We start from the raw sequence: 21,089 nt of genomic DNA, 5'->3' as shown, positions 1-21,089 counted from the left end.
AAAGAATGCTTACATATGCAAGGTATATTAGGACTTACCCTAAAATAAAACACTGAGTTCACTCGGAGCTACCTTGCTTTTACTTAAATCTTGTTAATTTAAATATATCCACACTAACTCTTCTCTAATTTCCCATGTTTGCTTATTGAACCGGATATTAGATTAAGGATTATACCAGGTGCTAATGATTCAAAGGCCAGTCTAAGAACTCTCCATTGACCTAAGCTTATCCTCTAGAGTGAGATTCTGAGCTTCACGATGGCAAGAATTATCTTAAATGTTCTCTGAATTGTTTTCGCTCCTGAGTAACTAGCAGGGAATCAGTACTTAAAAGAACATTTACAGTCATAGAATTGGAGAGCTAAGAGGAGCCTTAAATACTATCTAGGGTAGTGCTAATCAGTAGAAACATGACAGGATCCACAATGAGAATCATATATGCAATGGTTACTTTTTCCAGTTTTCTGGAAAAGCTGGGGGAAAGAAAGTGAAATTAATTTTGATACATATTTTATTCAAGTCAATATATCCAAAATATTATCACCCCAACATATATTCAATAAAAAATTATGAATAAGATATTTCACATTCTATATTTGCATCAAGTCTTCAAAATCCAGCATGCCTTTCATACTTACAACACAATTTCAAATATTCAATAATTACATGTGGCTAGAAGATACCCTTGGAGAAGGCGATGGCACCCCACTCCAGTACTCTTGTCTGGAAAATCCCATAGATGGAGGAGCCTGGTAGGCTGCAGTCCATGGGGTCGTGAAGAGTCGGACATGACTTCCCTTTCACTTTTCACTTTCATGCATTGGAGAAGGAAATGGCAACCCACTCCAGTGTTCTTGCCTGGAGAATCCCAGGGACAGGGGAGCCTGGTGGGCTGCCGTCTGTTGGGTGGCACAGAGTCGGACACAACTGAAGTGACTTAGCAGCAGCAGTAGATACCCTGGTGGGCAGTACAGACCTCAAGTCCAACCTCTGAACTTTACAGATGAGAAAAACAGAGATATAGAGAGGTGAAATGACCAGCCAATTGGAGAAACACTAGAGAAAAGCGATTGCATATCATGAAACCACAGGTTTCCCTCCTGGGAAGTTCTGATGACATTTCCCACTTACTAAACCATGTGATGCCTGTCTTTTTCCCCCCTCACCTCTGATATTTTAACCCAGAGTCTGGCTAATCATAAAGGCATGCCTGTGTGCTAAGTTGCTTCAGTCATGTCCATGTGATCTTATGGACTGTAACGCACCAGGCCCCTGTGTCCGTGGGATTTTCCAGGCAAGAATACTGGAGCGGGTGGCTATGCCCTTCTCTTGGGAATCTTCCTAACTCAGGGATCGAACAGGCATCTCTTATGTCTCCTGCACTGGCAGGCAGGTTCTTTATGACTGAGCCACCTCGAAGCCCATTCACAAAGGCACTGCCTTCAAACATAGGTAAGCAGCTCTTTCAAAGGGATTGATTGTATTTGCCTTGCCACACCTACTGATAAGACAAGACGTTTTTATGTTTGCCCAGACCATTGTTCACATATGAATGCTTTGATGTACTAACTATTTGTTTTTGAAGGTAAATACAGTTTCAATTTTTCCTCTCCCTGTTTTCCCTTGCCCTGGTGAAGACAAGATCTGACATGTTCCTTTTCTCTGTTTGACTCCTCTTCCACCAGTCAAAATGAGTAAAGTTGGTGATCAGAAAGGTAACTGAGAAGGCTTTCAAAAGGTCAAAAGAGAAAGGGCAAAGTGGAGATGTGAGGTGAATTCTTGCAATTTAGAATTTATTCCTCAAAAAGGAGGTTATGAACAGGGAGCACTTGCCTAGGACATAAGAGGCATATTAAGTGAGCCACACAGGCTGGACCCTGTGCTTGGCACTGGTCCCTTGGGTGCAATGAAGGACCCAGTCATGCTTGACAGTGTAATAGAGGGGGAGAGCCCAGCTCCGAAACCAGGTGAGGTAAGGAGGTGCTGCTGGGGACTGAGAAGATGGATAACCGCAGTCAGAGGGCTGTGTTTCCTGCAGAAACCTTTTCAGATGACCTGCAAACATGTTGCCAGTAAGACTAAGGCATACAACTTAATTGGGAGATTATGAATTCAACATATAGACAGACCATAAGGCACAATGTGGGGAATTACAGAACAGTGAGAGACCATTCTGATGACTTGTGAGGAAAGGAGAGTCAGAAGGTGTCCACGTTCTTGGTGTTTCTCCAGCGGCACTGGCGCAACAAATCAGCTTTTCACCCCTGAATGGCACCACCACCTCCCCGCCCCCTCACAGACTCTCTCTCTCTCTCTCTCTCTCTCTCTCTCTCTCTCTCTCTATATATATATATATATATATATATATATATATATATGTATGTATGTATGTATGTATGTATATGTATCCAGTTGCCTTTTCCTAGGGACTGGAATTCTAAATTCACCAGGTGAACCCTGTTCGAAGGTGACTTTTCTCTGAAGCCTCCACTGACACAGGCAAGGACTTGTCTCTTCTGCCTCTCCTTCTGTCGTAGCTACTGTACCACAGTGAAGATTCCATCCTCCCTAACTGTGACTTAGAGAGAGCTGATGAGCTTTGAGAGATTATTAAGAGCCCTAGACCAATGAAATTACAGTCTATGTGGGTAGAGCCTACCCTGATATTGATGTTTTGGTGAAAACAGAGAGATTAAATTAACGATCTATATTCTGAACAGTGAACTATACAGGCTCCTCCATCCACCCTACTTCCCACCATCACCCTCAATTCTAAGCAACCTAGCAATCAGGCTTATCCCCTCAAAGTACTAAGAGAAAAGGTCTACAGATACTAATAATTGAGAGGCAGGAGGGGGCAGACACACACATAAAGAATGTAGCTAGGTCAGCACCCTGCAGTCTACACACCAACCTGTTCACACACAGAGCTTTCTAGCAGTTTCTTAGTGCCTCACTCTTTTTTTTTTAATAGTTCAATTTATTATTTTAATATCTTCTTCTAAGGGGAACAGGGTTTTATTTTTTAATTGATTTTAAAATTTAGTTCACATACAATATTATGTTAGTTTCAGCTGTACTACAGAATGATTTTATATTTGCATATATTATAAAATGATCATCACAATAGGTCTAATAATCATCTGTCCCAATTAAACTTATTACAATATTATTGATCATATTATACCCCAGTAGACTATTTATTTTATAACTAGAATTTTGTTGCTCTTAATCCCTTCACCTATTTCACTCTCTACTGCCACCCTTCTGTCAACTACCAATTTGTTTTCTATATCTATGAATCTATTTTCATTTTTTGCTTGTTTTTAAGATTCCATATATGTGAGATTATACAGTATTTGCATTTCTCTGTCTGACTTATTTCACTTAGCATAACACCCTCCAGATTCATCCACCCTCCAGATTCACCCATCCATTTGTCAAAATGGCAGAATTTTATTTTTTATGGCTAATATTCCATTGTATATATATATTACCATATTTTTTTATCCATTCATCTGTTGATGGATGCTCAGGTTGTTCCTACATCTTGTCTATTGTAAATAATACTGCAATGAAAATTGGTGTTCATCTTTTTGAATTTGTACTTTTGTTCTTTTCAAATAAATTACCAGAAGTGAAATTACTGGATCATATGGTGTTCTATTTTTAATTTCTTGAAGAACCTCCATACTGTTTTCTAATATTGGCTGTAACAATTTACATTCTCACAAACAGCACACAAGGATCCGCCTTTCCTAAAGTTTGCCAACTTTTATTATTTATTATCTTTTTAATAATAGCTATAATGACAGATGTGAAATGGTCTCATTGTGGTTTTGACTTACATTTCCCTGATGATTAGTCATGTTCAGCAACTTCACATGTTTCTGTTGGCTGTCTGTACATATTCTTTGGGAAAATGTCTATTCAGGTCCTCTGCCTATTTTTAAATTGGGTTATTTGGGGGTTTTTGATGTTGAGGTATATGAGTTCTTTGTATATTTTGGACGTTAACCCCTGATTGAATGTACTGTTTGTAATTATCTTTTCCCATTCAGTCAGCTTTTCCATGTAGCCATCCAATTTTCCCAACACTATTTATTGAAGAGGCTCTGTTTTACCCCATTGTATATTCTTACCTCATTTATCAAAGCCTAATTGGCCATATAAGCATGAGTGTATTTCTGGGCTTTCCATTTTGTTCCATTGATCTATGTATCTGCTTTTGGTGCTAGTACCATACTGTTTTGATTACTATAGCTTTGTAATTAGTTTGAAATCAGAGCATGTAATATCTCTAACTCTGATTTTCTTTCTCAAGATTGCTTTGTCTATTTGCAGTCTTTTGTGTTTCCATACAAATTTTAAAATTACTTTTTCAGTTCAGTTCAGTTCACTTGCTCAGTCATGTCCAACTCTCTGCAACCCCATGAATTGCAGCACACCAGGCCTCCCTGTCCATCACCAACTCCTGGAGTTCACTCAGACTCACATCCATTGAGTCAGTGATGCCATCCAGGCATCTCATCCTCTGTCGTCCCCTTCTCCTCCGGCCCCCAATCCCTCCCAGCATCGGAGTCTTTTCCAAACGGTCAACTCTTCGCATGAGGTGGCCAAAGTATTGGAGTTTCAGCTTTAGCATCATTTCTTCCAAAGAAATCCCAGGGCTGATCTCCTTCAGAATGGACTGGTTGAATCTCCTTGAAGTCCAAAGGACTCTCAAGAGTCTTCTCCAGCACCACAGTTCAAAAGCATCAATTCTTCAGCGCTCAGCCTTCTTCACAGTTCAACTCTCACATCCTTATGTGAAAAATGCCCCTAGTATTTTAATAGGGATTACACTAAATCTGTATCTTGCTTTAGGTAAAATGTTCATTTTAACAATATTAATTCTTCCAATTCACGAGCACAGTATATCTTTCCATTTGTCTGTGTCATCTTCAGTTTCTTTCATCAGTGTCTTACAGTTTTGAGTATAATTTACTCCTATATATTTTATTCTCTTTATTGCAATTGTATATGGATCATTTTCTTAAGTTCTCTTTCTGATAGTTTGTTATACTTGTATAGAAATACAACAGATTTCTGTATATTGATTTTGTATCCTACAACTTTACTGAATTTATTTATTAGTTCTAATAGTTTTGGTAGCATATTTAGGATTTTCTTCATCCTCAAACAATGACAGTTTTACTTCTTCCTTTCAAATTTAGATTCCTTTTATTATTTTTCTTGTCTGACTGCTATGACTAGGACTTCCAATACTATGCTGAATAAAGGTGGTAAGAGTGGGCATCCTTGTCTTTTCCTGATCTTAGAGGAAATACTTTCAGTTTTTCACCATTAAGTTTGATACTGGCTGTGGGAGTGCCTCACTCTTAAAAATTAATGCAGAGCCAAGAATTTCCCAAAACTCAAGGAAAGGGTCTAATGTGAAAGCTAAAAACCAAAACTTACCAACAAGAACAAGTACATTGAGGAGACAGAGGCAGTTCAGAAGAGAACTTGAAAAACTATAATGAGACTATTAACATCCTCAGAAGCGTAGAAGTAGTTACTATTACAGTCATGAAACAGGTGTGAATGCTAAGTGTGGAGGGGGGGAGAAGCATTCAGAAAAAAAAAAGAAAACCAGAATGCAAAAATATGCTGAAGTATAACTTCAAAAATCAATAGAAGTATTAAGAGATAATATTTGAGGACTTTTATAGGAATTAGAATAACAACGGAATATCATAATTATAAGAAAATTATAGGATTAATATGACAACTAAATCATAGCAGTTTCAGGAAAAGGTGAAAATTATCAAAGAATTAGTACAGGGAAATGTTCCAGAACAGGAGGATCTGAACAACTATGCATAAACATGACATGGGAACCAGGAAAATGGATACCAAACATAGAAAAGGTGAAAGGGAAGTCCCAGGATGATGGCTGCACAGCAGGCCAAAGCAGACCATGAGAACAACTCCAAGGGGGATGTCTCCAAGAAAATGTATGCCCCTAATATATTACCTTTTTATTAGTTGGCTTAAAACTTAACATTCAAAAAACCAAGATCATGGCATCCAGTCCCATCACTTCATGGCAAATAAATGGGGAAACAATGGAAAAGGTGGGACTTTATTTTGGGGGGCTCCAAAATCTCTGCAGATGGTGACTGCAGCCATGAAGTTAAAAGATGCTTGCTCCTTGGAAGAAAAGTTATGACCAACCTAGGCAGCATATTAAAAAGCAGATACATTGCTTTGCCAACAAAGGTCAAAGCTATGGTTTTTCCAGTAGTCATGTATGGGTATGAGAGTTGGACTGTGAAGAAAGCTGAGCACCGAAGAATTGATGCTTTTGAACTGTGATGTTGGAGAAGACTCTTGAGAGTCCCTTGGACTGCAAGGAGATCCAACCAGTCCATCCTAAAGGAAATTAGTCCTAAATATTCATTGGAAGGACTGATGCTGAAGCTAAAACTCTAATACTTTGGCTACCTGATGCAAAGAACTGACTCATTGGAAAAGACCTGATGCTAGGAAAGATTGAAGGCAGCAGGAGAAGGGGACGACAGAGGATGAGATGGTTGGATGGCATCATCGAGTTGATGGACATGAGTTTAAGTAAGCTCTGGGAGTTGGTGATGGATAGGGAGGCCTGGCGTGCTGCAGTCCATGGGGTCACAAAGAGTCAGAAACGACTGAGCGACTGAACTGAACTGAATAAGTGCTGTGTTTGATTGAGAACCACTTCAGAGTTCTGCTAGACTTCTGGGATAAATTAGTGATCAATATACAAAAAGTAAACAAGGATAAAAGAAAACTTATGCAATATCAAAACATAAATATTGTACATTATGGGCTCAACTGAACAACTGTGTATTGTTGAAATGATATAAACACCTTACAGTCATTCAGTTGAAATTGTGATGTCACTCTATTGCAGTGGTTCACAGTTTGGGCTGCATAGTAGAACCATGCAAGGGTATTTTAAAAAAACACTGAAGCCTTCCATCTCAATCTGGTTTAATTGGTTTGGCACACAGACTGGGCCATGACAATTTTTAGAAGCCCCCAGGTGATTCCTAATGAGGTGGAAGGGGATGAGGGAGGAAAATAGGGGAGCCAGGGTGTGACAAAGAAGAGCTAAATTCTACTTTGCAGGGTGGGAATTCCTACTTGCCAATAGCAAGAGTGTAAGGACAGACAGAATCCTATTCTATCCTGTACAGTTCAGCTTCATTCATTTCCTCCTATGCGCAGCCCTGTCAGATCCTACCTTTATTGTGAATTTTGATATTTTACTCATCAAAAAAATTTTGCATAATTTTCATTTTTTCAAATATTGCTTTAAAATTTTATTTATTTTGATGTCTAACTTTTGTGGCACCCCCACAAATATTTTGCCTGAAGTAAATATTGCGAAGGTGAGAGCCATACTTGCTTCACCCTAATTCCAGCTCTTATGAGAATTAAAATTGAAAAATTAAAGCATTATGGAATAAACACATTACTTTTTTAAAAAGGGGACCACTAGGAGAAACTATTGGATTAAAAGTTATTGCTTGTTGGAAGCAGGATTCAAAGTTAGGGAGGGGTAAAGCAGGGAACCACTATTCTATTGTTACAAGTCTTGATATACTTTTGACTTTTTTGAAACTGAATCTATGTGTTACCTTAATAAAAATTAAATCAAAAATACATTGTGTCAGCCAACTATTTCTGTGGGCCACATGACAGCTGATTTTAGACCAACTACACATTTGCCAGATGAGGAAAATGAGGCACAGGGAACTGAAGTGGTTTTCCCAAGATCCCTGCCAACCAGCGTCAGAACTGAGACCAGAGCAGGCTATGAATTCTTGGTTCTTTCTGCCTGAATAATCTTTCTTCTCCACCCAGTAACACTGCACCAAAAAACCTCTCTATCCTCCTACACTGCCAAGTCTACCTCCTAAATATGACTTCACAGCTCCTCTGCTGAAGGTCAGGGCCATCTTAAGACCTCTGAAATCCTGGGAATTCTGACTTTCAGAGGTCCTATCCCACACCATGTGAAAAACACATTAAAATCCACCTACCACTCCATAAACTAATATTTCTTTTCATGTACAAAGAGTTTTTAAATTTTCTTTTGAATATTTACTTTGGAGTAACACTTTTTGGTTGGCTCTGATTTCTCAGCAAAATTTTGCATTCTTTGCAACTCTTGCAAAGTGAGAAAACCTACCCATTTCATTGTTTTGAAAACAAATTTTTGCCACTGACACAACGTGCATTCTTTAGAGGTTTTCATTCAGCAGATGAAATCTTATTTCTGCAGTTTTTCGTATGTTAGAGAACATCCTTTTCTTTTCATTTCTCAGAACTTTTCATCAGTCTTAGAACATATCTTGGATCTTCAGCACGGTACCCACAGCACTGACTGAATTGAATCAAACTGTGGATCACTGACCAATCTTCCGTTGGTCTCCGTCTTAGGGACTTTCCTTCCATCTCCCAACCTGGTGAGTAATTGTGTCCTTTTTTTTTTTTCCCAAAGTCTTTAATGAGGTACTGCACAAGCAATTTCCTTATAACCTCACTTGTGATCTTCAGCATCTCCTCCTCCCTGTGGAACTCCCACCTGAACTACATGTGATTCTGGGTAAAATGCCAGGCTTCATCTTGCCTGCTTGTCTGGGAATGTGCAATTGCTACTATTTGGATTATATTTCCTCCTCCTCATTTATTGATTACTCCAATTTCATCTAAAGAATGCATACTTGTTCTTACCTAGGTTTGGGTTTCTTACCATAATTTCTCTGTGATAGTACTTAATACACATTGCTGTTTTTACTTGTTGTCACGTCTGTCTTTAATAATGTCAGCAAGGCAAGGCTTATATACATTTTGTATCTCCAGATCCTAGCAAACATTTGGCCAATGGAATGGATGTAATAAACTTGATTAAATGAATGTCCAAAATGACAAGGCTCTACTGATATTGCAGCTCTCTGGTCAATTGTGGTAACCAGCTATTATTCTGTCCAAAACATACCACAATTCCACTGCAATAGAAACAAAAATGAAACCTGGACCATCTGAGGTTTATACTCTGCTGAAAGTGTACAAATGAAGTTAAACAGATACAAGTCTCATTCTTTAGGAATTTTGTGGTTCAGTAAGAATACAGAGATAAAGATGAGGGCAGAGATATCTGTACAGTTATCAAATATATAAATAAAATATTCTGCATAAAAAATGGAACTTAGAGTAAAAACCCTAGTTATAGTCCTTCTTTTGCTATTCTCTAGCTAAGTGACTCCAGACAACTTGCTTGATATAGCACATTTTCATGTTCCATTTATGTAGGTTGTATGGTAGCTCTGTTGATGATGACCACAGAGGAAGGTCTCACTGAGGTCCTATTGTACCTGCCTCTCCCTTGGCAGTGGGGCCTGTACTCCTTTACGTGAGGGCCTGAGGAAAAGGGTACAGGAAAACCCCAAACCCTTAAAGTGCACCATTCTTTCCGGACTAATGAAGACTTGGCCATAGGAGGAATACCTCAAGGGAAACAAAATCCTTCTTCCTAGATAAGAAATGTATAACCTGAAACTGGAAGATTAAAAATTAAATCTCTAGTTTGAAAAGACATTTAGTCAAAAGTGGTCATTGGGTCACTGGCAGGAAGCTTAACATGTGGAAACCACGTTGGTCATACAAACCTGTGTCATCTTGCCTCCCCATACCCTAACTCTGGGCTTCAGGAGCCTCAGCTATAAAAGCTGGCTTGGGAGAAACTCTTGTTCCCTTTCACTTGGGCAGTTCCATGATCCCAAGTGACCTGGGACCTAACATCCCAGCATTGCCTAAGTGTTCCTGAAAACTAGCAGAGCATAAAGTGGTTTCATGCCCCATTGAGAAATATAAAGATGGGCCTGTTACTTGCGGCTGGAAAAACACAACACTTCCGACACAGAAAGAAGACAGAGGGTGAGGAATCAGACCAGAGCAGTGAGTCTGAACTGCCAAACCCAAACAATTTTCCTCTTTTGAGGTTAGAAGCCAAGCAGTTTGAGAAAGAGTCACACAGACCACCTGGATGACGAATGTCAAGAGCCTCAGCTTGTACTTGAGGCTTTGTCACCAAATCCACCCATAACTCTAGGCGAGTCTCTTAAACCACAAGGCCTCATTTTTTTTTTTATTGTAAAATGGTTGACTTGAGCAATGAATAAATGTTTTAGCAATAATAAATAATAAAGTCATATGTGAAAAGCAGGGAATAGAAAATCACTAAAGGCAACAGGAGAATATACAAGATTATGTCATGAGGATGTAATTTCTAGTCATTTGCTGAATAAATGTTTATTTCTTTTGCCAAGTATTATTCAAGGTGTGGGTATGGAAGTAGAAACAAAAATAAAGCAGATATTCTTACTTTCTTGGAGTGCAAATTTCTGTCAGGATGACAGTAAATAGTCAGACAAATAAGTGAAATATATAGCATGCACAGGAACCTGGAATGTTAGGTCCATGAAGCAAAGTAAATGGGAAGTGGTCAAAAAGGAGATGGCAAGAGTGAACACTGACATTTTAGGAATCAGTGAACTAAAATGGACCAGGGTGGGTGAATTTAATTCAGATGAGGGCTATATAGTCCATGGAATTCTCCAGGCCAGAATGCTGGAGTGGGTAGCCTTTCCCTTCTCCAGGAGATCTTGCCAAGCCAGGGATCAAACACAGGTGTTCCACCTTGCAGGTGGGTTCTTTATCAGATGAGCTGAAAGGAGAGCCCATTATATCTATTGCTGCGGGCAAAATCCCTTAGAAGAAATGGAGTAGCCATCATAGTCAACAAAAGAGTCCAAATGCAGTACATGGGTACATTCTCAACAATGACAGAATGATCTCTGTTCATTTCCAAGGCAAACCATTCAATATCACAGCAATCCAAGTCTATGCCCTAATCACTAATGCCAAGAAGCTGAAGTTGAACAGTTCTCTGATGACCTACAAGATCTTTTAGAACTAACACCAAAAAAGATGCCCTTTTCATCACAGAGGACTGGAATGCAAAAGTAGGAAGTCAAGAGATACCTAGAGTAACAGGCAAATTTAGCCTTGGAGTACAAAATGAAGCAGGGCAAAGGCTAACAGAGTTTTGCCAAAAGAATGCACTGGTCACAGCAAACACCCTCTTGCAACAACACAAGAGAAGACTGTACACATGGACATCACCAGAGGGTCAATACCAAAATAGATTGAGTATATTCTTTGCAACTGAAGATGGAGAAGCTCTATACAGTCAGCAAAAAGAATACCTGTAGCTGACTGTGGCTTAGATCATGAATTCCTTACTGCCAAATTCAGATTTAAGTTGAAGAATGTATGGAAAACCACTAGACCATTCAGGTATAACCTAAATCAAATCCCTTATGATTATACAGTGGAAATGACAAATAGATTCAAGGGATTAGATGTGATAGACAAGAGTGCCTGAAGAACTATGGATGGAGGTTCATAATATTGTACAGGAGGTGGTGATCAAAACTGTCTGCAAGAAAAAGAAATGCAAAAAGGCAAAATGGTCGTCTGAGGAAGCTTTACAAATAGCTGAGAAAAGAAGAGAAGTGAAAGGCAATGGAGAAAAGGAATGATATATCCATCTGAATGAGGAGTTCCAAAGAATATACAAAGGAGAGATAAGAAAGCCTTCCTCAGTGATCAATGCAAAGGAAAAGAGGAAAACAATAGAATGGGAAAGACTAGAGATCTCAAGAAAGAGACACCAACGGGATGTTTCATGCAAAGACGAATACAATAAAGGACAGAAATGTTATGGACCAAACAGAAGCAGAAGATATTAAGAAGAGGTAGCAAGAATACACAGAAGAACTGTACAAAAATTAGATCCTAATGATCCAGATAACCATGATGGTGTGATCACTCACTTAGAGCCAGACATCCTGGAATGTGAAGTCAAGTGGGCTTTAGGAAGCATCAATAGGAACAAAGCTAGTGAATGTGATGGAATTCCAGCTGAGCTATTTCAAATCCTAAAAGATGATGCTATGAAAGTGCTGCACTCAATATGCCAGCAAATCTGCAAAACTCAGCAGTGGCCACAGGACTGGAAAAGGTCAGTTTTCATTCCAACTCCAAAGAAAGGCAATGCCAAAGAATGCTCAAACTACCACACAACTGCACTTATCTCACATGCTCGTAAAGTAATGCTCAAAATTCTCCAAGCCAGGCTTCAGCAGTACATGAACTGAGAACTTCCAGATATTCAAGCTGGTTTTAGAAAAGGCAGAAGAACCAGAGCTCAAATTTCCAACATCCATTAGATCATAGAAAAAACAAGAGAATTCCAGAAAAACATCGACTTTTGCTTCACTGACTATGATAAAACCTTTGACAGCGTGGATCACAACAAACTGTGGAAAATTCTTAAAGAGATGAGAATACAAGACTATCTCACCTGCCTCCTGAGAAACCTGTATGGAGGTCAGGAAGCAACAGTTAGAACCAGACATGGAATGATGGACTCTTTCCAAATTGGGAAAGGAGTACGTCGTACGTCAAGGCTGTTTATTGTCACCCTGCTTATTTAACTTATATGCAGATGAAGCACAAGCTGGAATCAAGATTGCTGGGAGAAATAGCAATAACCTCAGATATGCAGACGGCACCACTCTTATGGCAGAAAGTGAAGAGGAACTAATGAGCCTCTTGATGAAAGTGAAAGAGGAGAGTGAAAAAGATGGCTTAAAACTCAGCCTTCAATAAACTAAGATCATGGCATGCAGTCCCATCACTTCACAGCAAATAGATAGGGAAACAGTGACACTTTCTTTTCTGGGGCTCCCAAATCACTGCAGATGGTGACTGCAGCTGTGAAATTAAAAGATGCTTGCTCCTTGGAAGAAAAGCTATGACAAACCTAGACAGCATATTAAAAAGCAGAGACATTACATTGTCAAAAAAGATCCGTCTAGTCAAAGCTATGGTTTTTCCAGTAGTCATCTACAGATGTGAGAGTTGGACTATAAAGAAGACTGAACTCCAAAGAACTAATGCTTTTGAACTGTGGTGTTGCAGAAGACTCTTGAGAGTCCCTTGGACAGCAAGGACATCAAACCAGTCAATCCTAAAGGAAATCAGTCCTGAATATTCATTGGAAGGACTGATGCTGAAGCTGAAGCTCCAATACTTTGGCCACCTGATGTGAAGAGCTGACTCATTAGAAAAGACCCTGATGCTGGGAGGGATTGAAGGCAGGAGGAGAAGGGGACAACAGAGGATGAGATGGTTGGATGGTATCACCAACTGAATGGACATGAGTCTGAGCAAGCTCCAGGAGATGGTGAAGGACAGGGAATCCTGGTGTACTGCTGTCTGTGGGGTCACAAAGAGTCAGACACGACTGAACCACTGAACAACAACAGTAGTGTGGCAGATGGTGACAAATGCTGTAGAGAAAAAGTGCAGGCATGACACATAGAGCATTCAGGAATGGGTGGGGGGTAGGAGGGTGGGTGTTGCACATTCCTGAATAGAAGGAATGAGCCAAGGCTGTGAGAAATGGAGCCCTCCAGCAGAGGAACAGCAAGCACCAACATCACTAGGAACCATAGAAACACTCAAGGGCTACAGCTGGCAGGCTAGGTGGTGAGTAGCAGGAAATAAACTCAGAGACTTAACAGAGGACAGATTGTATAAAGCTTTGTAGGACTTTAGCATTTACTCAGGGGGGATAGTTCAAACCGGAGGATTTTGAACAAAGGAATAAATCAACTCAGTGTTCAAAAAGAACACTCTGGTTCAGTGAAAAGAACACAAAAGCTACAGCAGGGATATCAGTTAAGAGGCTATTTACAGGTACTTCCTGGTGGTCTGGGGGTTAAGAATCCACTTTGCAGTGCAGGGGAGGAGGGTTCAATTCTTGGTTGAGGACTAGCATCCCACAAGCCACGGAGCAACTAAGCCGGTGTGATGCCACTCCTGAGCCTGTGCGCCACAAATACTGAAGCCTGGGCACCACAGCTAGAGAACTAGAATGCCACAGTGAAAGATGCTGCACGATGGGGCAAGGGTCCCAATCCAGCCCAATCAACTATTTTATAAAGAGGCTATTACAATAAGGTGAGATGATGATAACTGGGATCAAGATGATAGCAGTCCAGATGGGGACAAAGGTCATATTCTGTATATTTAAAAAGACAAACGGATTTTGCTAATGGATTAGATGCAGATTCTGAGAGGAAAAAAATGTCAAGAACAGCTTGAAGATTTTTTTGGCAAGAATCACTGTAAACCTGAGGTTGGGATTTACTGAAATGAGGAAGACCGCAGGAAGAGGAGGTGTGAAGAAAAAGACTGGGGCTTATTAAGTGTGAGACGTTAAACATACAAATAGAGATGTTGCAAAGAGTTGGATTTACTATTCTGGAGTTCAAAACAGAGGCTGTCAGAACTAGAAATATGACATCTGGGAGTCTTCTGTGTATCAGTGGTGTTTAAAGTGATGAGGTCAGAGAAGATCACTGAGAAGGAAAGGAGTTACGAGAGAGTTCAGAGAACTGAGTGTGGACCAGTCAAATGATGACTAAACGCGGAGGTTGTTAGGGAAACAGACAAGAGATGCTTCACTGGCAACCTAATTGAAATGGCTTCAAGAGAGAACTGGCAGAAAGAAACTGGAGACAGCTGGTATAGATCACTCTTTCAAGGGTTTCTGTTGTAAAGCAAAGCTGAGACGTGAGGCAGATCTGGACTTGGGGCAAAGTTGCCGAGCTGCTATTGCTGCTAAGTTGCTTCAATCGTGCCTGACTCTGTGCCACCCCATAAATGGCAGCCCACCAGGTTCCCCCATCCCTGGGATTCTCCAGGCAAGAGCGAGGGTTAAATTTTGAAGCTGGGCTACTCTACAGTATGTTTGCCTTCTGATAGAATAATAAAGGAGGAGGAAGAAAAGAGGAAAGAAAGGAAGGCAGGAAGGGAGGAAGAAAAGCAAATAGAGGAAGACGGGGAGAACAAGGCGAGCAAGAGGGGGTGAGAAGGATTGAGGAAGGAAGGAAGGGGGTGCAGGGGAGGAGGAGGAGGAGTAAAAATTAATAGCTTCTTGAGAAAGAAGAGAGAAGTATATATCCAAAATCAGAAATGGAAATGGGGACACTACTGTCAGTCATCATAACTAAAAATGATCATTATCCTTTACTGTGAACAACTGTAAACCAACAAATTAGATAACCTCAATAAAATGGACCAATTCCTACATACACACAAATTATCTACCTAAACTGATTCAAGAAGAAATAGAAAATCTCAACACTTATAACATGTAAAGAGATTGAATCAGGAATCAAAAAATCTCCCAACAAAGAAAAATCTAGGACCAGATAGCTTTATCAGTGAATTCTACCAGACATTTGAAAAAGAACTAACTCCAACTAACTCCAATCTTTTTCAAATTCTTGCAAAGAGTAGAAGAGCAGAGAACACCTCCTAACTTGTACTATGAAGACAGCACTACCTTAGTCTTTATCTAGTGTGAAACACAGATAAGAAAATCAGAAAAAGAGAAAATTACAGATCAATATCTTTGATGAATATAGATGCAAAGATCCTCAAGAAAATACTAGGAAATTGAATCAAACAGCCTATTACAAGAATTGTATACTGTGACCAAATAAAATTTATTCCATGAATTCAATAGTGGTTCCACAAAAGAAAATTAATCAAAATGTAATATATCACATTAATAGAATGAAAGAAAAAAAAAATCCACCTGATCATCTCAACTGACACAGAAATAGCATTTTACAAACTCCAACTGCCTTTCATGATAAGAAGTGAATGGGAGTGAATTATAGAGTAGAACTCCCTCCATACGATAAAGCACGTTTATGAAAGACCCATAGGTTAAAAAAAAAGAAAAGTTTTGAAGGACTAGAAGCTTTCCTCCTTTAAGGTAATGAACAAAATAAGGATGCCTTCTTTCACCAGCCATTCAATGTTGTAATGGAAGTTGTAGCCAGAAGAAAAAAATTAAATAAGTACAAGACATCCAAACTGGAAGGAAAGAAGTAAAATTATCTCTATTCACATATGACACAATCCTATATAGAGAAAATTCTAAAGAATCCACAAGAAAGCTAGTAGAGCTAATAAAGGAATGTAGCAAAACTTCAGGGTATAAGATTAATGTGCAAAAAGTCAGTTGTATTTATATATACCAGCAATAATCTGTAAAAGAATTAAGAAAGCAATTCCATTTACAATTAATCTAAAACAGTAAAATATTTGGGAATAAATTAACCAAGGAGATAAGAGTGATACACTGAAAACCAGAAAATATTGCTGAAAGAAATAAAAGATGATCTAAATAAACAAAAATGCATCCTATGTTCATGGTACAAAATTTAATATTGTTAAAATGTCAGCACTAGAGAAAGTGATCCACAGATGCAATGCAATTCCTGTCAAAATTCCTACAGCCTATTTCCAGAAATTAAAAAGTCATTCCTTTAATTCATGTGGAAAAAAAAACCTCAAATAGAAAAAAAAAAAAAAACTGAAAAAGAGCTAAGTTGGAGTACTCACACTTTTTAATTTCAAAATTTGTTACAAAGCTACAGTAATTGCAGCAGGATGATTATGGCATATGGCTTCCCTGGTGGCTCAGAGGTTAAAGCATCTACCTACAATGCAGGAGACCTGGGTTTGATCCCTGGGTCAAGAAGATCCCCTGGAAAAGGAAATGGCAACCCACTGCAGCATTCTTGCCTAGAGAATCCCATGGACGGATGAGCCTGGTGGGCTACAGTCCATGGGTTGCAAAGAGTCAGACACGACTGAGCAACTTCACTTTCACTTTTAGACATAATGGAAAAGAATTGAGAGTTCAGAAATAAACCCATACATCTATGGTCAATTGACTTTTGACAAGAGTGCCAAATATATTCAATGGCAATGAATAGTCTCTTCACAGATGTTGCGGGACATTGGACTTCCCCTATGCAAAAGAATAAAGTTGAACCTCCTACTTCACATCATATACAAAAATTAATTTATAATTGATCAGTGACATAAAAATAATTAAATTATTAGACAAAAACAGGAGTAGATCTTCATTACCTAGGATTTGGTAATGGATTCTTAGATATGATACTAAAAGCAGAAGCAGTAAAAAGAAAAAATAAATTTAATTTTTTCAAAATTAAAAAATTTTCTGTATCAAAGTATTATCAAGAAAGTGAAAAAAACAAGCTAAAGGTTGGTAGAAAGTATTTAAAATCATATATCTGATAAAAGTTTAATATCTTAAATATATAAAGAATTCATGTAACTCAACAATAAAAAGACAATTCAGTCTGAAAAATAATGGACTTGAGTAGACATTTCTCCAAAGATAGAAACAGGAAATAAGTACATGAAAAGATTCTAAACATCACTGGTCATTAGGGAAATGTAAGCAGAATCACTTTATAGCTATTAAAATGGTTACAATCAATAAAACAAAAAAATAAGTGTTATAAGGATGGAGAAAAATTGGAACTCTCATGCATTTATGATGGAAATGTAAAATGGTACACCTACTATAGAAAACAGTTTGGTGGTTCCTCAAAAAGCTATACATAGAATTACCATATTCTATCTAGCAATTCCACTCCTCACCATTTATCCAACATAATTAAAAACAGGAAGTCAAACATTCACAATAGGCAAAAGGTAGAAACAACCCAAATGTTCATCAACAGATGAATAGATATAGAAAATGTGGCTTATGTATATAATGGGCTATTGTTCAGTCACAAAACAGAAGTTCTGATACATGCTAGAACATGAATGAATTTGAAAACATCTCACTATTAGCAAGACACAAAAGGCCAGACATTGTGAAATTCCTTTTTAAGGAAACATCTAGAATAGATGTCAAATTCATAGAAACAGAAAATAGATTAGAGGTTTCCAGGGGCTGAGAGTGGAGAAAAATGAGGAGTTATTACCTCAAAATTATAAAGTTTCTGTCTAAAGTGATGGAAATTCATGGAAATAGAGAGTGAGGATGGTTGCACTACATTGTGAATATAGTTACTGCCATTGAGTTGAATGGTTAAAATGACAAATTTGTTATACATATATATATATATATATATATATATATATATATATGGCTTCCCTGGTGGCTCAGAGGATAAAGCATCTGCTTGCAAAGCAGGAGACCTGGTTTCGATCCCTGGGTTGGGAAGATCCCCTGGAGAAGGAAATGGCAATCCACTCCAGTATTCTTGCCTGGAGAATCCCATGGACAGAGGAGCCTGGCAGGCTACAGTCCACAGGGTCGCAAAGAGTTGGACACGACTGAGCGACTTCACACACACACATATTATATATATAATATATATATATCTTACCACAATTTTAAAAATTAATAATGTCATATGCAAAAAAAATGAATTATATACTTTAAATGGATAAATTATATGGTATGTGAATTATATCTCAATAAAGCTGTTTAAAAAAGTAATGATACAGTACACAGTGAAAATTACTAGAGTCCTGTCCTTGTGTAGGCAAGAAAAGATGCGATTTACTACATGAAGGAGCTTGGCTTAAACAGGAATGTGAATAATTCATCCATAGTAACATGGATGTAAGTCAAAGAATACAGACACAAATGCAGGCAGTAGGTTTGGTGTTGGGAGCAGGTTTATCAGTCTCAGCTGTTGTAAAAGTATGTCAAGTTGCATCTTTCTTACAGTGTTTCTTTCTTTCTGCCAGATGGGCCCTTGGTTTTTCTTTCCCTACCCAACATCACTCGATTATGTTTCTTATAGGGGTATACAATGCCTTAACTCATTTTGAATTGCCATAGAACCTAGGGTCCTATGTTCTGAAAACATTCTGAATGATTGAGTGAGCAAATTATGAATACAACAGACAACTGGCTCTCAAGAGCTTAGTTGGTTTTCATCCCCCATCCTCAGTTCAGTTCATATTCTCTACTTCTGTGTCATATATAAACCAAACTATGTTTGGTGAGAAACCTCCTCATCACCCATTCTAATGGTAGTTGTGTGATAATATCCTCCTATTTCTGTTGGAAAACAATTTTTGTTGTCCCCATATGGCAGTCAGGCAGTGTCAGCTGGCGAGTTCACAGCACCAGCGTCCCACTCACGGCCTGGGCCATGCTGCCTCCTTGAGGGCCCTAGCAGTGAACAAGCAGGGAACAAGAGCAACGCTGATGCAGAGGAGACAGATGAAGGAGAGAAAGAGGACAGAGTTGTCCTCTTTACTTAACAAGCCAATCAGAAGCAGCTCTACTGATAACACAAGCCAGGTGGAAAACCTACAACAAGATCCAAACTCCTCCCTACACTCAGTAAGTCTTGTGAGGAGTCTATACCATGAGCTTCATCTATCCATCCAAAATGCAAGTGAACATGCTGCCTTTGTATTTGCTGAAGCCCTGCAGAACTTAGTTGCCCTGTCTTAGTCTGGAGCAGGTAAAACAGCTGCCTTTGTGTTAGTTGTGCAGTTGGATACCCCACTGTCTGTGCCTCTCCCAGACTTATAAGCTGGTCTTTCAAATAGGAAACGTGATTGAGCGGAAGGAAAAATTTTACCCTGAACTCAAGATAGCTTATGCTGTTCAAGGCAATAATTTGGGCACCAAGGTCAGAGATCAGGAAGCACCTTATCTTTGGTACCCCTGGGACAATTCTGGATTGGTATTCCAAGCTCAAGTTCATTGACTCCAAGAAGATCAAGGTTTGATCTGGATGAAGCTGACCTGATGATAGCTTCTCACCACCATCAAGATCAGAGCACCCAGCAACTGCCAGATGCTGCTTTCCCCTAAAACCTTTGAAGACTCTATGGAAATTTGTCCCAGAATCAAACATCCAACTGAAGTGGGAGGAGGAGACAGTGGACCTCGTGCAGCAGTAATACATCCTGTGCAGCAATGGAAATGGGAAGTTGCAGGCCTTGTGTAGCCTCTATGGCCCATCACCGTTGCTTAAGCTACCATCTGCTGCCAGTCCCCTAAAACACATGGCTGGCTGACAGCAGGGCTCTCCAAAGAAGGCAACCAGGTGAAATGTGGTGAAATGATGGTGGAGCAGAAGGCTGCCATAACTGAGTGCCTGAGATGGTAAAGAGAAGGTTCTGGCAGCCACCAACATGTATGCCCTTATTGTTGTCATACAGATGTATAACCTGAAGTGAAGCAGGCATCTGTCATCATCAATGCTGACCTTTCCCTTTACAAGGACAGGAATCTGGACAATGAGACCTACTTGCACTGCGTTAGGCATACAGGCCCCTTTGACAAGAAAAGCTGGGAAGTGAACATGGTTGAGAGCAGGCACAGCATGATCATCCTGAACCAAAGCCATGTAATAAGAGTAGAGACAGACCGGACATGCTGATGTGGAGGAGACAGAAGTCAGCCAACCGAGGAACACCACCACCATGGTACTTGCTCTCTCCCTGAACATATATTCTGAACATTTGTGTTCATAGTGCTTGGGATACAGACAGGTGCAATCAAGGGACTAGGGGGACTATAGCCATTCATTTGTCTAAGGCAAGAATAATTGCCAAAGTTTTTGCTTCATCTTTATTTGGTATCTTTGTGTGGAATAGTCAGAGCAAATAATAGAACTATGCACTTCCTCAAAGCTGGCCAAGGCTGTTGGTACACACAGAGCAACAGAGCAAAGATGAGATGAAACTAAGTTGCAAGAGAAATATAAAACCCCAGTCAAGAGGAGTCCTCTTCAGTTCATTGATACCGAATGGTTACTTTATCTGGGACCAGGCCTGGAAGAGGACTCTTCTGTGACGAGCATTGCTCCAATCTCAGACCTTCCTTGGAGCCATCTCTGGGTTTTAGGACCAGATCCTTTCCCAGGAAGAGAAGGGGAGGATGCCAGACCCCAGGTGGTTTCCTTGTGACATTACAAACACTGCGGAGACCAACAGACAGCCCCACATTTCCCCAGTGGGCGCTTGACTCTGTTGAGTCTTCTTCATGCTTCTGGCCAACTCTGAGCCTTCCCAGGAGTGTTTTAGGAAGAGAAGAAATTTTATGCCTC

General features: G+C 39.4%; 1 pseudogene; it reads left to right on the top strand.

The window, feature by feature from the left end:
- Positions 1-1,906: 1,906 nt before the first annotated feature.
- Positions 1,907-20,420, top strand: LOC128060597 (ATP-dependent RNA helicase DDX19B-like; annotated as a pseudogene).
- The last annotated feature ends 669 nt before the right edge of the window (positions 20,421-21,089 follow it).

The sequence above is a fragment of the Budorcas taxicolor genome, chromosome 15, assembly GCF_023091745.1.
Source record: "Budorcas taxicolor isolate Tak-1 chromosome 15, Takin1.1, whole genome shotgun sequence".
NCBI lineage: Eukaryota > Metazoa > Chordata > Mammalia > Artiodactyla > Bovidae > Budorcas > Budorcas taxicolor.
Note: the sequence above shows the minus strand (reverse complement) of the source record. Positions and strands in the feature narration are given on the sequence as shown.